Raw genomic sequence first — 16,706 nt, forward strand, 5'->3', positions numbered from 1 at the left:
TAGCAGTGATAAGTTCTAACTTCTCTGGTTATTGGGATTTTCACACAAATCTTGGTATGCTCTGATTGGTTTATTCTACTTTGATTTGGCAATGGGTGGGTTTTAAGATGAGCTATTTTGTTATCATAAACCTCAGTGAATATGTATCAGGCACGAAGGTTATTCTGGGTGCTGTAACAAGAGCTGTAGGATCACAGACAAGGGGCTCTTTATGGATTAATAAGCTATCACTTCATCACTTCTAACTCAGCACGCCCTTCTGCTGTTCCTTCTGCCGGAAATCTCCAGCCTCCTGCACTAATTCTTACTTGTTCTTCAAGATTCCTCTTGAACATGACTTCTTCCAGGAAATTTTCTCTGACTCTTCTCCTGACCCCTAACCTCTGGGGTAGGAGCTCTTCTGGTTTGCTCCACTACCCTATCGTGCTGACCCCTGGCTGGGGATCCCACCTGCTCTCTGCACTAATTATTGAGTGCAGATCCCCTCCCAGTTCCGGCTGAAAACTCCATGAAGTGGAGAACCAGGTCTCACTGGGCTTTGTATCCTCAGCATCTAGCAGAGTGCCTGATTCATAGTCAGGGCTTGTTAAATAAACTACAGGCAGGTATGCAGACTAACTGGTAAGGACGAAAGGGAGGCACTTAAAGCTTTATCTTAATTACATTAATTACGTATGGACATAGTTTTTAAAATTAAACGTATAAGACTTGTTATGAAAAACAGCTCAGATGCAAACACTTTCAACTCTTTTTGCTGGTTTATTTTTTGCCCCCATGTCTCTAAATAGCACACTTATATTTCTTCTATCCATTTTAGCGTTGTCTTTTTACTTCAACCATAGACATTCAGGATTGAGCACTCTTTCACTTCCCATCCCTACATATGATACATACTTAATATCTCCCTATTCCTATTCCCTATCCCAATGTCAGATATGCATTTATCCTAGTAAATTCGTAGTAGAATTTTCATTAGACTAGTGTTCAGATTTCACATTATAATAACTAAATAAAATATTGTCAATCAGCAGAACCACATAGTGTACTTGAATTACATTTCTGCCAACTGTTCCCCTCATTTTTTTAGGCGAAGAAAACTAAGAGAAGATAAGTCATTTTGGCCAAAACCACTTCACCAGTTAGTGCCAGAATGAGGATCAAAAGTCAGCTTCTAATTCCTGATGAAATGTTTTTTTCATGACATCAAGCTGCCTTTCAAAAAAATGTTTTTAACTTTAAAATCGTAGTGAACCAATTTGAAGAAAAGCTAAACTTTAATAAAATCATATAAAAATATTATTTAAACCTAACTTTCCATTTTCTTCAAACTGATCCCTGGCGACTTGTAAACCAAAACTGAAGTAATTTATATGAGTCAAAGGAAAAAACCTAGAACTAGAAATAATTTAGTGTGTGTTTTTTTTTTTTTTTTTTTCATTTTGAAGATGAAGAAACTAATGTGCAGAAAGATGAAATGACTTGTCTGGCATCACACAGAGAGTTATGGGCCACATTAGGCTGAAATGCAGGCTTCAACTTTCATCCCAGTGCTGTCTCTGCTGTAAACTCCCATGCTCTCAAACACTGCTGATTCCTCTCAGGCTGCTTCCTTCATTTAAAATGTGTCTCTTACAGATTAGGGTTAATATAGATAACCTCAAACTCTATCTATATTAAACTTCTTCATCCCAAAAAATAATGCTGAGACATGACAGAATAAGTCAAAAATTGGGTATAAAGTGTGTTTCTGGAAACCAGGGTTCTGTTAAGCTACCTCACATGACTACAGAACTAGGACATTACACTGCGTTAGGTCTTGGGGTGCAATCATGTAGTAGAGGGAGACAGCCATGAAAAAATTCCTAAGTGTCATACAGAATTATAATTATGCAATAGAGGATAGTGCAGGCTGTGGAGGACACCAAGGAAGGTCTGGTGCCACCTTACTCACCCTACGAGACCCTGGGATAATCCAGAGTCTCTTCACATAGTGTTCTTCCCTCTCCCCTCTGTATGATTCTCCGTGACCAAGCCACGGCACCCGTGGCCAAACATATGCAACTTCATGTCTCAAAGTTTGTGCTGCCTAAAGCCCTCGACCTCCCAGGCCTCCCAAGACTGGCACTGCTAAGGGAATTCTCAGATGGGGCACAGAGGGAGATAAGTGGGAGGGGTGTAGGGAGGAGGGAGCCACAGGAAGCAGAGGCAGGGGAACTTGTTAGAATGGCATCAGGACTCTAGTCTTTTTAGGAGTAAGAATTTCAGGGTATAAGTGGGAAACAGAGTTACATGGTTAAAGAAAATGGAGAACTAATACAAAGGAGGAAATGACCAACCCACCTATGTTCGATTATAGAAACCCCTGATTAATTACAGTGATTACATGAATTGTTTGTGTGTTTCTGATTACGATGCAGCTCAATATCAGTGATACATAATGTAAATATATATCATACAGCTCAATATCAGTGATACATCATGTAAATATATATCAGATCAGCTGTGCCCTGAATTTAATTAGAAAGCTTTAGTGATAATGAGTATTCTTAATTTGTTGCTCACATCATAAGAGCCTTCACAACCTAAAATTAAAAGAATGTTTCAAAAAGTAAAATCCAATGGTATTCTTTTCTCTTAACCCCAAAGTTTCTGCTTTCTTTCTAACTTGCCCCCATAAGTTCCAGGAGAGCAGTTATCAGGCTTCCATATATTATTGGTGGTTTATATACCACTGCAGTCATTCTGTGGCTTTGACACAGCCACAGTGGCAATGGCCATGCAGTCATTCATTTAGTCACTAGACATTTCCTCAGCTTCTGTGATGTACCAAGACTGTCCAGGTGCTGAAGATGTTAGGAAGAATAAGATGCAGTCCCTTCCCTCCAGATGTTTACACCTAGAATCCATACCAGGTTATGTATCTAGCCACATCTTCCTACATACCCTGTAGCACTGATTCATTGCAAGGCTATTTATCACTGAAATATTTCTTCAAGAAATGTATATATGTGGATGTATATATACATATGCACCTACATAAATGTACTATCACAAAAGAGTATATTACAGCTACTTCATGTGTCAAGTTTTCCCATGCTCCAAGTGCTGTTTCGTACTCTGAGCTGATTGGAGCCAGCACAGCAACCTGGAAGGTTCCCTCACACAGTAAGCCTCAAAACCCAAAACCACAAATGCCCACAGCTACTGAGTGATGTGTCACCTGATCATAGTTGTGTGTGTGCAGTGCAGGTTGCTTATTTCTCTATGGCCTTTCCTTATGTCATTATTTTGTATTCTTAGGAATAGTTTTGAACCATAGCGACTGTCAAAAAGTATGTAAGTGACAGTGCCCGGCCTGCTGGAAGCAAATGGAGATTGTTATCACTGGGTGTTCCAACATATGTTTCACAGGAACTCCAGGTGCCTTGAGGACATGGTTGGAAAAACTCAGGGTAAACATCAGTAGGAAATGGATTCATAAGCATTATTGCAGCCTAAGATGGTAAACCAACAGTTGCAGGAAGCGTCCTGGAAGAAATGATGGGTGACAGTATAATGTGACTTGTAGTAACAAAGAAAATGGAAAAAGCAGCAGCCAAGATTTGATGCTGGAAATACCTCTCCAGACAGACTATACCATCATAACCTGTCCATCACTAATTCAGCTAGCATCCCTGTCTCCAGAAAAGAATTCCTCATGCTAAATTCTTTTGCATGTAGGTGCTTCCAAGAATCTTTAGGATCTGGGTCATGTTAAATCCCCCTTTTGCTTCTACCTACGGTCATGGTAAGAATGGCTTTTCTACCTACCCTCCCTTTTCCTGGTACCCATACCACCTCAGAGAATCCTGTTGAGATGGAAAACAGAATAGCTTTTAAAAATGCCAAACCGGTTTTATATTTTGAGAAAAGCACAATGCTTCAGTATGAGATTGAAGTCACCAGGCCAAGAAATGCCATGAGAGATCATTGAGCTTTAGTAATGAAGTACATGGCATTGAATGTCTCTTGCCAGGACCACTTTGCATATACCAAAACCAAAACATTTGCATAGTATTTGCTGTAGTCAAGGTTGTTATGCTTTGCTAACTTCTTCCTTGGCTATGGAGGTCTGATGGCTGGGCTTTAATTTACCATAGTGTTGAATGTTAACCTTTTGAAGGCGCTTAAAAGAGGCAAAAATAGAAAGGGTAGACAATGTGAAGACCTGACAGTTTGCCCTGCCCCTGATGTCTCTCAATCTAATTAGCAGTTGTTCTCGTGTGAGTTTTAATACTGAGTGTGAGTCTGTGAGGAGGCAGCAGGAAGGGTGCATTTCCATGCAGTAAGCCAGTGCTGTGCCAATTGTTTGCAATTTTTCAGCGTTTGTTTTTGACACTCACCTACACACAGTGATAACATTTGGTTTCCCTTAAAGATTTGTTTGTAAGTATAGCGTCTTAATCTGTGAATCATCCTCTTGACTTTATCATTCTGCATTCCATATTCCCAGATTTTCCAAAAATCTTCTCCATCTTTGATTCCTACTTGAATTTAAATAGAAGAGAATGAATAAATAAGGTACTCTAAGTAAAATGAGCAGTTGCTTTGGATGAGTTCCTGAAGCTTATGATTTTATTTTGGACAACCATTCAAACAGCTCTGTTTGGACCAGGAAGTAAGAAGAGAGGTCATCACCTATAGACTCAGAGGCCATGACAGGGAGTCCATGTAGGGCCCAGTGAGGAGCTCGGCCTGAAACTAAGTGAGCTGAGACCTTGGTAGGGGTCAAAGTCAAACTGTGGGTGAGGCACGATCAGGATTTAAGAACAACCCAGAGCCAACAGGGTTTCCTGCCCCTGTTAGAAGATGGCTCTCCAGGCCGGGCATAGTGACTCATGCCTGTAAGCTCAACACTTTGGGAGGCTCAGGTGGGAGGATCGCTTGAGCCCAAAGGTTCAAGACCAGCCTGGCCAACATAGTAAAACCCCATCTCTACAAAAATGTGCAAAAATTAGCTAGGTGTGGTAGCACGTGCCTGTAATCCCAGCTACTAGGGAGACTGAGGTGGGAGGATCACCTGAGCATGGGAAGTTGAGGCTGCAGTGAGCCATGCTCGCACCACTGCACTCCAGCCTGTGTGACAGAGTGAGACTCTGTCTCAAAAAATAAATTTAAAGAAGAAGATGGCTCTCTGCTGACCAGTGGCCCTACTGTGTGCCAATTATGGGCTAGCAGGCAGAGCTGGAAAGAGTACCATCAGGCACCCAGATGACACTTTACTGTGGAAAAGATTGTATGCAGATTGAATTCTTAGTTTCCTGTCACAGAGCAGACTCCCATGCTTGCATTCAATACATATTTATTTAGCACCTCTTATGTACAAGGCTATATGTATATACCACTGTTGACAACTACTACATCAGATAATAAAAGGCAAAGTAAAATATTAATAAACTGACTTTTTTCTCCTTTTATCCCAAGTCTGTAAAATATATGAAGTTTTGCTCATTGTCACTAGACTGGGTGTTTTTACTGCATCATAATAGCGCTCACTGAAGAAGGTTGTTCCAGTGAGAACGCTCTTTGTCAGAGATTTTATAAACTCAGAAGAATCATAAGGATGTCTATAGGGATGTGCTTCAGAACATCCAGATAGAAGGGGAGGGGGAGTGGCTTTGGTTATAGTTTCAAATGTTTTTAAATGTTTATCAAGCGTATCACTTGTGCTAGAAATCAAACTATTCTTAAGCCTCTATGAGTGTTCAAGCAGAAAGAAGGAGGAGGGTGAGACTGATTTGGATTGGTATAGAGAGAAGGAGGGTGAGACTGGGTTGGGTTGGTGTGGAGAGGTGGAGGGTGAGGCTGAGTTGGGTTGATGTGGAGAGGTGGAGGGTGAGGCTGAGTTGGGTTGATGTGGAGAGGTGGAGGGTGAGGCTGAGTTGGGTCGGTGTGGAGAGGTGGAGGGTGAGACTGAGTTGGGCTGGTATAGAGAGGTGGAGGGTGAGACTGAGTTGGGCTGGTATGGAAAGGTGGAGGGTGAGACTGAGTGGAGTTGGTGTGGAGAGGTGGAGGGTGAGACTGAGTGGAGTTGGTGTGGAGAGGTGGAGGGTGAGACTGAGTTGGGTGTGGAGAGGTGGAGGGTGAGACTGAGTGGAGTTGGTGTGGAGAGGTGGAGGGTGAGACTGAGTTAGGCTGGTATGGAGAGGTGGAGGGTGAGACTGAGTTGGACTGGTGTGGAGAGGTGGAGGGTGAGACTGAGTGGAGTTGGTGTGGAGAGGTGGAGGGTGAGACTGAGTTAGGCTGGTATGGAGAGGTGGAGGGTGAGACTGAGTTGGGTCGGTGTGGAGAGGTGGAGGGGGTGAGACTGAGTGGAGTCGGTGTGGAGAGGTGGAGGGTGAGACTGAGTTGGGTTGGTGTGGAGAAGTGGAGGGTGAGACTGAGTTGGGTTGGTATAGAGAGGTTGGCAAAAGGGTCCAGCTCACAGTCAACAGGGAGGGGCTGATGGTTGATTCGAAGAAGCCCATGAGAAAGGAAAGAAACCCTTGCTATGCCAGAAGATAGGACTTCTGCAGGACAGACCATGGACCATTCATTCTCCTTCTCACCTGTAATATCACAAGTTGTCTTAATAGGCATTTGTCTAGGACTAGGGAATAGGCCTCATGTGCCCCCGCCCCATCCCACTACCTCTGCCTCCTTACTGATTCTCAAACTTTCTAACAAAGAAAACAAAGCTTTATTTTTCAGTTAGTTGTAAAGGCACTTAAAATAGAAATGCCCACTGAGGTTAATTATTTAGTATGAATGAATATCAGCTACAGTATAATTTGTACATATGAGTGACCAAAAGTCAGATGCTTTTCTGCTTTCTAAGAGTGTTGTGGGATTAAAGAGAGCAGAGGGTCATTGAGTATTTGAAGGCAAATATTACCACCAAGCCAGGGAAGAACTGAAGATAAACTGCATACTTGATGGCTTTGCCAGAGGTTGAAGTTGAAACACATAGAAGCTACCTGTGCAACAAAGGTATTTTTGTCATGTGTTATCATTGTAGGACATGCTGGTTATTAATGAAAACTGGGTGGTGGTCAGCCTTTTTTGTTGTTGTTATTTAGCCAGCTGACTTCATATGAAAAAATGTCATTCCTAGGGAAATATTATGTGACTTTCATTGTATATATCTATGAAAGAAATTTCTTTTTTCAGTCTACTGTACACTTTTATTACAGTATTGAGAACATAATTACAATTTATTGATGTTAGCATACCAGGTTAGGGCAGTTGTTTTCTTGGCACATTTAGAACTAGAAAATCAGGAAATAATTTTTATTGATCTCATAACAAGCAGAAGAATATAGAGCTGAAAAATTGGCCACTTGTAATTAAGGTGCTCTGTTCCCTCTAATTTTTAGAGTACAGTACAGTGTTATAGCTCTTTACTTTTTTTTCCTTCTGTATTTTATTTTAGGTTCAGGGGATACATGTGCAGGTTTGTTACATGGGTAAGTTGTATGTCACTGGGATTTGGTATACAAATGATTTTGTCACCCAGGTAGTGAGCATGGTAGGTAGTTTTTCAGTCTTCATCTCCTAACCTGCACCCTCAGCTAGGCCCTGGTGTTTGTTGTCCCCCATTTTTTTGTTTTTGTTTTTGTTTTTTTTGAGACGGAGTCTTGCTCTGTCGCCAGACTGGAGTGCAGTGGTGCGATCATGGCTCACTGCAACCTCCACCTCCCGGGTTCAAGTGATTCTCCTCCCTCAGACTCCCGAGTAGCTGGGACTATAGGCACACGCCACCACACTCAACTAATTTTTGTATTTTTAGTAGAAATGGGGTTTCACCATGTTGGCCAGAATGGTCTCAATCTCTTGACCTTGTGATCTGCCCACCTTGGCCTCCCAAAGTGCTGAGATTACAGGCATGAGCCACCGTGCCCGGCCTGTTATTCCCTTTTTTGTGTCCATGTGTACTCAGTGTTTAGTTCCCACTCATAAGTGAGAGCATGCACTATTTGACTTTCTGTTCCTGCATTAATTTGCTTAGGATAATGGCCTCTAGCTGCATTCATGTTGCTACAAAAAACATGATTTTATTCTTTGTTATGGCTGCATAGTATTCCAGGGTGTACATGTACCACATTTTCTTTATCCAGTCCACTGCTGATGGGTGCCTAGGTTGATTTAATGTCTTTGCTATTGTGAAAAGTGCTACAGTGAACATACATGCACATTATAAATGTGTATAAATGTGTGCACATAATTTATGTATATGCACTTTATAAATGTGAATATATATATAAATTGTTCATTTATGTGAACAGTTTCACATAAATTGTTCACATAAACGAACAGTTTATATTCCTTTGGGTATGCACCCAATAATGGGATTGCTGGATTGAATGGTAGGTAGTTCTGTCTTAAGATCTTTGAGAAATCTCCAAGCTGCTCTCCATGGTTACTGAACTAATTTACATTCCCACCAGCAGCGTATTAGCATTCCCTTTTCTCTGTTACCTCTTTGGCATGTGTTATTTTTTTACTTTCTTGTTTTGTTTTTTGGAAGGAATGAAGGGTTTTATTGAAAATGAAAGTACACTCCACAGCGTGGGCCTGAGCATAGGAGCTCAAAGGCCCTGTTACAGAGTTTTTGTGAGTTTAAATACCCTCTACTTGGGGTACACCCTATGTAAATGAAGAGGATGAAGTAAAGTTACAAAGTCATTTACTTGGTGTATGACCTTTGGAGAGGGTATTTCCTGTTATAACTGAAGTGTGAATCGGCCTATGTTCCCTGCTTCCAGACTCTATTTTCCTGTGTCATCTCCCCACTTAGAGATGTGATCCTCATAAATCTTTATGGGAGAGAGAGGGACCGATGGTCTTTTTTTCTGTAACTGCTTCATGCTGACTTGGGGCGTAGTCTCTACCTATTGGGGATCATGGAACTCTCACCCTGCTCCATCTAGTGGAGGCAGGGTAGTTTCTTGATGGCCAGTGGTGGTGTCTTCACCTGGAACTGGCTGGAGCCTTTGTTGCATGATCATCTGAAGCTTGATGGTCTCTCACGGTTCCAATGGGTGCAGTGTTACAAAAATGTGGAGGGGTTCAGTTGCAACACCATGAACCCAAAGTTCAAGGTCCCGAAGTTTTGTTGTAGTGTGGATGGCAAGGACAGTCTTTCTCTGATGTTTCCAGAAGATTCAAACCAGAAAAAACTTTTTTTACCCTTTTGCCAGCATGCCAGGCTTCTAGGTTCTCTCTCCCTGAGCAGCCCTAGGGAACCTGCTTGACTCTTCCTCCTGGCTGGTTCACCAAAATATGTTAACAGGGGAGGGTATCCAAGTTATTGGCATCTTGAACAAAGAATTGGACAAAACGCACAAACAAAGCGAGGAAGGAATGAGGAGTTTTATTGAAAATGAAAGTACACACTGCAGTCTGGGAGCGGGCCTGAGCATAGGGGCTCAAAGGCCACTTTTTGACTTTTTAATAATGGCCATTCTGACTGGTGTGAGATGTTGTCTCATCGTGGTTTTGATTTGCATTTCTCTAATAATTAGTGACATAGAACATTTTTTTGTATGCTTTGTGGCCACATGTGTGTCTTCTTTTGAGAAGTGTCTCTTTGCTCGTTTTTTAATGGGTTGTTTGTTTTTTTGCTTGTTGATTCATTTAAGTTTCTTGTAGATTCTGGATATTAGATCTTTGTTGGATGCATAGTTTGCGAATATTTTCTCCCATTCCATAGGTTGTCTCTTTACCCTGTTGATAGTTTCTTTTGCTGAGAAGAAACTCTTTAATTAGGTTCCACTTACCAATTTTTGTTTTTGCTGCAATTGCTTTTGGAGTCCTTGTCATGAAATCTTTGCCAAGGCCTATGTCCAGAGTAGTATTTCCTAGATTTTTGTCTAGGGTTTTTATAGTTTTAGGTTTTATGTTTAAGTCTTTAATCTATCTTGAATTGATTTTTGTATGTGGTGAAAGGTAGGGATCCAGTTTCAATCTTCTGCATATGGCTAGCCAGTTATTCCAGCACCATTTATTGAATAGGGAATCCTTTCCCCATTTCGTGTTATGGTTGGCTTTGTCAAAGATCAGATGGTTGTAGGTGTGCAGCTTTACTTTAGGGTTCGTTAACATGCTCCATCGATGTATGCATCTGTTTTTATACCAATACCGTGCTGTTTTGGTTACTGTAGCCTTGTACTATAGTTTGGAATTGGGTAGGGTGATCCCTATGGGTTTGTGTTTTTTGCTTAGGATTGTTTTGGCTATTTGGCTCTTTTTTGGTTCCTTATGAATTTTAAAAGAGCCTTTTCTAATTCTGTGAAAAAATGACATTGGTAGTTTGATAGGAATAGCATTGAATCTGTAAATTATTTTGGGCAGCATAGCCATTTTAGCAATATTGATTCTTCCTATCCATTAGCATGAAATGTTTTTCCATTTGTTTGTGTCATCTCTGATTTATGAGTGTTTGATTTGTGTGTGTTTGTGTCATCTTTCAGCAGTGTTTGTAATCTCATTGTAGAGATCTTTCACCTCCCTGGTTAATTATATTTCTAGGTATTGTACTCTTTTTGTGGCTATTGTGAATGGGATTGCATTCTTGATTTGACTATCAGCTTGGACATTATTGATGTATAGAAATGTTACTGATGTTTGTACATTGATTTTGTATCCTGAAACTTTACTGAAGTTGTTTATCAGTTCTGGGAGCCTTTGGGCAGAGATTACAGGGTTTTCTAGGTATAGAATCATATCATTGGAGAAGAGAGATGTTTGCTTTCTGTCTTCCTATTTGGATGCCTTTTACTTCTTCATCTTGCCTGATTGCTCTGACTAGGACTTCCAGTGCTATGTGGAATGGGAGTAATGAGAGGGCATCCTTGTCTTGTTTCGATTCTCAAAGAGAATGCTTTCAGCCTTTGCCCATTCAGTATGATGTTGGCTGTGGGTTTGTCATACATGGCTCTTATTATTTTGAGGTGTGTTTCTTTAATGCCTAGTTTGTTGAGAGTTTTAACATGAAGCGATGTTGAATTTTATTGAAAGCCTTTCCTGCATCTATTGAGATGATCATGTGGTTTTTGTTTTTAGTTCTGTTTATGTGCTTAATCATATTTATTGATTTGTATATATTGAACCAGCCTTGCATCCCAGGATTAAAGCCTACTTGATTGTGATAGATTTGCTTTTCGATGTGCTGCTGGATTCGATTTGCTAGTATTTTGTTGAGGATTTTTGCATCTATGTTCATCAGGGATATTGGCCTGAGGTTTTCTTTTTTCATTGTGTCTGTACCACGTTTTGATATCACAATGATGCTAGCTGCATAGATTGAGTTAGGGAGCAGTTCCTCCTCCTAGATTTTTTGAGAATCATTTCAGTAGGATTGGTTGCAGCTCTTCTTTACACATTTGGCATAATTCAGCTGTGAATCCTTCTGGTCCAAGGCTTTTTCTAGTTGGTAGGTTTTTTATTACTGGTTCAATTTCTGAACATGTTATTGGTCTGTTCAGGTATTCAGTTTCTTCCTGGTTCAATCTTGTGAGGTTGTATGTTTCTAAGAATGTATCCGTTTCTTCTAGGTTTTCTAGTTTGTATGCAGAGAGGTGTTCATAATAGTCTCTGAGGGGTTTTTTGTATTTCTCTGGGGTTGGTGGTAATGTCACCTTTGTCATTTCTGATTGTGTTTATTTGGATCTTCTCTCTTATTTCTTTATTAATCTAGCTAGCCATCTATCAATCTTATTTTATTCCTATGAAAGAAATTTCTAACCTGTAGGTACAATAACCTCAGACAATATTTTGTTTTAGGCAGATATATTCAGAACCTTATCATAGCCTGTATCATCTTGTGCATTCCCCTTTATGCAATATCCTTCTAGAAGCAAAGATCCTGCGTCAGAAATCTCTGTATCCCACCTGAGTGCTAGATGGACCACACACATACACAGGTATGTTTGCCCAAGAGTATAAGTGAATGAATATACTCAGTTGCCTGCTAATCAATCAAGAAGAGAGTAGGCAACTGTAATAATTAGGATTTCTGTGCTGATGTTGTTATGGTATTTTTAATGTCAGAAAATTCAAAGCATGTCTTGTTAGAAGTAGGACATTCTCAGGAAGATCAAGACAGTAGCTTCTGCCCTGCTGCCTCTCGTTCATCCCTTAATACGTGAATCAGTTAGTTTGCAGGCAGTTGACTCCAAGTAGCAGAAAACCCAAATAACAATGGCTTAACTATAGGGCCATGTATTATTTACTTATGTAGGAGATTAGAGGCAAGTGACTTCATGGCTGGTTCAGCAGCTCAACAATGTCATTGGGGCATAGACTCTTCCAGCCTTCCAATCTGCCATCCTCTTGTTAACACATGGTCACCATGTGGATGCTACAGCCCTATGCATCATATTCTCACTCAACTGTGTCCCAAGGCAGGAAGTGGGTGTATGTGTATGTGTACGTGTATGTGTATATGTTGGAGGAGACGAGAGAGCAGTGCATCCAGGACAGTGAGAAGCTCTTCTCACAGCCATCTTTTCTTCTACCTGGGAAGGCTTCCTAGAAGCCTCCTGGCAGACTTTCTCTCACATCTCAGGCCACGTGGCTTCCCCTACACCAGTCACTGGCTAAGGGGAATGGGATTATTGTGTTTAATTCCAGCCAAGTATGATATATCTGACTTCTGTTTAAAAGGAAAAAAGAGGGAATGAACGTGAGGTAGGCAACTAGAAATGTCTGCTTCTCCAGCTGTGTTGTCCAGTCATACCTCCAAAAGCTCACTTTTCTTCCAGAATTATATTCTGGCTATTTTTATCATTTTATTGATGGTTTTTAGAAGTCATGAACTCAAGGAGGAGCCTAAAATATATGGGCCTTGCCCAGAATTACAGGGCTTCAGTGAGTCATGTCCCTTCCCTGTGCTGGCTTTACTCCAGAACGTTTTATGAGATGTAATTTACAAGATCCATGTTTTTTCCATTTTAATTGACATATAAGAGGATAACGATTATTACGATTATAGCACACTTACCTTTAAAAAAGCAGATAGTGTCAGCTGTGAGAAACACATCAAGGGGCTCAGCATTGGGTTGCATCAAAAGTTATAAGGGGCCATAATATTTTCTTTTTGGGGGAAATTTTTGATCCCGTTAAGTGAATTCAGTAGTGTTTATTTCAGTAATTGGAATTATTTACTTGAGCATTTTCTAAATGAAACCAGCTTTCAAAGGAAGTACATTTCAAATGCTTTTCAACACGTACGTGAAAGCAAACAGCAGCTTATCAATTTTCTGAATGACTAGTGGCTGTCTAGCACATGGCTGTCCCCAGAAACAAAATTCCTCAAATGATAAGCCTCCCCGAGTGTATGTTCCAGTTTCTTTCTGTCCTGGGTTGGACTGTCCTAGAATTCCTGACTTGCATCTTTTATGAATCATTGTCAATTGATGTAAGAGATGTCCTAAAATGGCTTTGAAAACTTCTTGACATATGTACTCCTCCCATCCACCTAAAGAAATATATTCCTGTGAGTGAGTGGCATTCATAAAATGACACAAAATTAGATAAGCTCTCTAAATGCCTTGCTTCTAATTAAACATCCCTGGAATTGTATGGTGTACATTTCCCTGGAGCATATCAGGTTTTGACTGATGTTTGTTTTTGTCAAGAATTTGTCGATTTTGAAACATCTCTGGGCTCCCATTTGGGGTTGGTGTGGAACTGCCTTGTGTTGGCAATGTGTACAGCCCCATTTCCCAGCAGATGGCCTGGCAAGACACACATGTGGCAAAGAACATGCCAGTTCCTTTCTGCCCAGAAATTTTATTGCCTGTCTTTTGCCTCCTTGATGGCCATTATAGGTTTTTTTGCAACTTCAAAAGCATAATTTTGAAGGTAACTGAGGGAGGCTACTTGAGGGGCCTTTTCTTTTACCTCGTGCCTTCATTTGTAGTACTGATTCTTTTTTTTATTATTATTATTATACTTTAAGTTCTAGGGTACATGTGCATAACGTGCAGGTTTGTTACATATGTATACTTGTGCCATGTTAGTGTGCTGCACCCATCAACTCGTCAGCACCCATCAGTTCGTCATTTATATCAGGTATAACTCCCAATGCAATCCCTCCCCCCTTCCCCCTCCCCGTGATAGGCCCCGGTGTGTGATGTTCCCCTTCCCGAGTCCAAGTGATGTCATTGTTCAGTTCCCACCTATGAGTGAGAACATGCGGTGTTTGGTTTTCTGTTCTTGGCGATAGTTTGCTGAGAATGATGGTTTCCAGCTGCATCGATGTCCCTACAAAAGATGCAAACTCATCCCTTTTTATGGCTGCGTAGTATTCCATGGTGTATATGTGCCACATTTTCTTAATCCAGTCTGTCACAGATGGACATTTGGGTTGATTCCAAGTCTTTGCTATTGTGAATAGTGCCGCAATAAACATACGTGTGCATGTGTCTTTATAGCTGCATGATTTATAATCCTTTGGGTATATACCCAGTAGTGGGATGGCTGGGTCATATGGTACTTAAAAGTCTGTTCTCTTACAGCAGAATAACTGGATTGTGTGAAATGTCTTAGGGTGATAATATTTGATGAAAGTAAAGTTAGAAGACATGTGGGAATTTGCCTTTCACACCTCTTCTGGTTTTTTAAAATTTATTTTTAAACAGTGTATCAGAATACACACACATGCCCCACAAAGTGAGGAATGGTGTTCAGAATGGTTCTTCCAATTTGTAGACTATTTTTGGAACTTCTCTTTTAGAATTAGCCTATAGAAGAGTCTTAACGCTTATAAGCAAACTATGGATGCTCCTTGACTTCTGGTGGGCTTACATTCCAATAAACCTATTAGAAATATGTTAAGCTGAAAATGTATTTAATACACCAAACCTACCAAACTGCATTGCTTAGCCTAGCCTATCTTAAACATGCTCAGAGCACTTACATTAGCCTACAGTTGAACAAAACCATCTAACATAAAGCCTATTTTACAATAGTGTTGAATATCTCATATAACTTATTAAATATTATACTAAAAGTGAAAAGCAAAATGGTTGTATGCGTGATTGAAGTATGATTTCTATTGAATGTGTGTATTGCTTTCATCCCGTTGTAAAGTTGAAAAGTTATAAGTCAAACCATTGTAAATGAGAAGCTGTCAGTTGTCTCATTATTGTATAATTGTACCTGGTTTTGATGAAAACCCTACTTTGATCACCTTATTTACCAGATTTGAAATCATTGAATCAGTCACAGCACATCAATGCTGGGTGTAATGGTATAAATAATTTAGTTTAACCCCTTAGTTTCTGATGCGAAAGTGATGGTCTGGAGAACTTACTTGACTTGCCGAAGTTTACCAGCAAGTTAGCAAATAGCTTCCAACAGAAATCAACTCTAAGTATCATTTGACTACTTATTAAAAATCAAATGTTTTTAAAGAATGCATAAATGTCACTATGAAAGATACTAAAAATCAGCCATAGATTCTGAAGATCCTTCTGAAAGCAGCCCAGAAGTCCCTGGGGCTGTGGCAGGACTATTGTAAAACTTGTGTCTTTCATTTAAAGCAGTGTGTAGAGGGAAATTTATAGCACTAAATGCCCACAAGAGAAAGCAGGAAAGATCTAAAATCGACACCCTAACATCACAATTAAAAGAACTAGAGAAGCAAGAGCAAACACATTTAAAAGCTAGCAGAAGGCAACAAATAACTAAGATTAGAGCAGAACTGAAGGATATAGAGACACAAAAAAATCCTTCAAAAAATTAATGAATCCAGGAGCTGGTTTTTTGAAAAGATCAGCAAAATTGATAGACCACTAGCAAGACTAATAAAGAAGAAAATAAAGAAGAATCAAATACAAGCAATCAAAAATGATAAAGGGGATATCACCACCGATCCCACAGAAATACAAACTACCATCAGAGAATACTGTAAACACCTCTATGCAAATAAACTAGAAAATCTAGAAGAAATAGATAAATTCCTGGACACATACACCCTCCCAAGACTAAACCAGGTAGATGTTGAATCCCTGAATAGACCAATAACAGGCTCTGAAATTGAGGCAATAATTAATAGCCTACCAACCAAAAAAGTCCAGAACCAGACAGATTCACAGCTAATTCTACCAGAGGTACAAAGAGGAGCTGGTATCATTCCTTCTGAAACTATTCCATTAATAGAAAAAGAGAGAATCCTCCCTAACTCATTTTATGAGGCCAGCATCATCCTGATACCAAAGCCTGGCAGAGACACAATAAAAAAAAGAGAATTTTAGACCGATATCCCTGACGAACATCGATGCGAAAATCCTCAATAAAATACTGGCAAACTGAATCCAGCAGCACATCAAAAAGCTTATCCACCACGATCAAGTTGGCTTCATTCCTGGGATGCAAGGCTGGTTCAACATACGCAAATCAATAAACATAATCCATCACATAAACAGAACCAAAGACAAAAATTACATGATTATCTCAGTAGATGCAGAAAAGTCCTTCAACAAAATTCAACAGCCCTTCATATAAAAAATGTCCATAAACTAAGTATTGATGGAACATATCTCAAAATAATAAGAGCTATTTATGACAAACCCACAGTCAATATCTTACTGAATGGGCAAAAACTGGAAGCATTCCCTTTGAAAACTGACACAAGACAGGGATGCCCTCTCTCATCACTCCTATTCAACATAGTGTTGGAA

At 40.1% G+C, this 16,706-nt stretch overlaps 1 protein-coding gene across 1 annotated transcript in view; it reads left to right on the forward strand.

The window, feature by feature from the left end:
- The window catches only part of VWA8 (von Willebrand factor A domain containing 8), a 402,889-nt gene that overhangs the window by 331,258 nt on the left and 54,925 nt on the right, over positions 1-16,706 (forward strand). The window lies entirely within an intron of this gene.

Source organism: Colobus angolensis, unplaced genomic scaffold, assembly GCF_000951035.1.
Source record: "Colobus angolensis palliatus isolate OR3802 unplaced genomic scaffold, Cang.pa_1.0 Scaffold214, whole genome shotgun sequence".
In the NCBI taxonomy this organism is placed as follows: Eukaryota; Metazoa; Chordata; class Mammalia; order Primates; family Cercopithecidae; genus Colobus; species Colobus angolensis.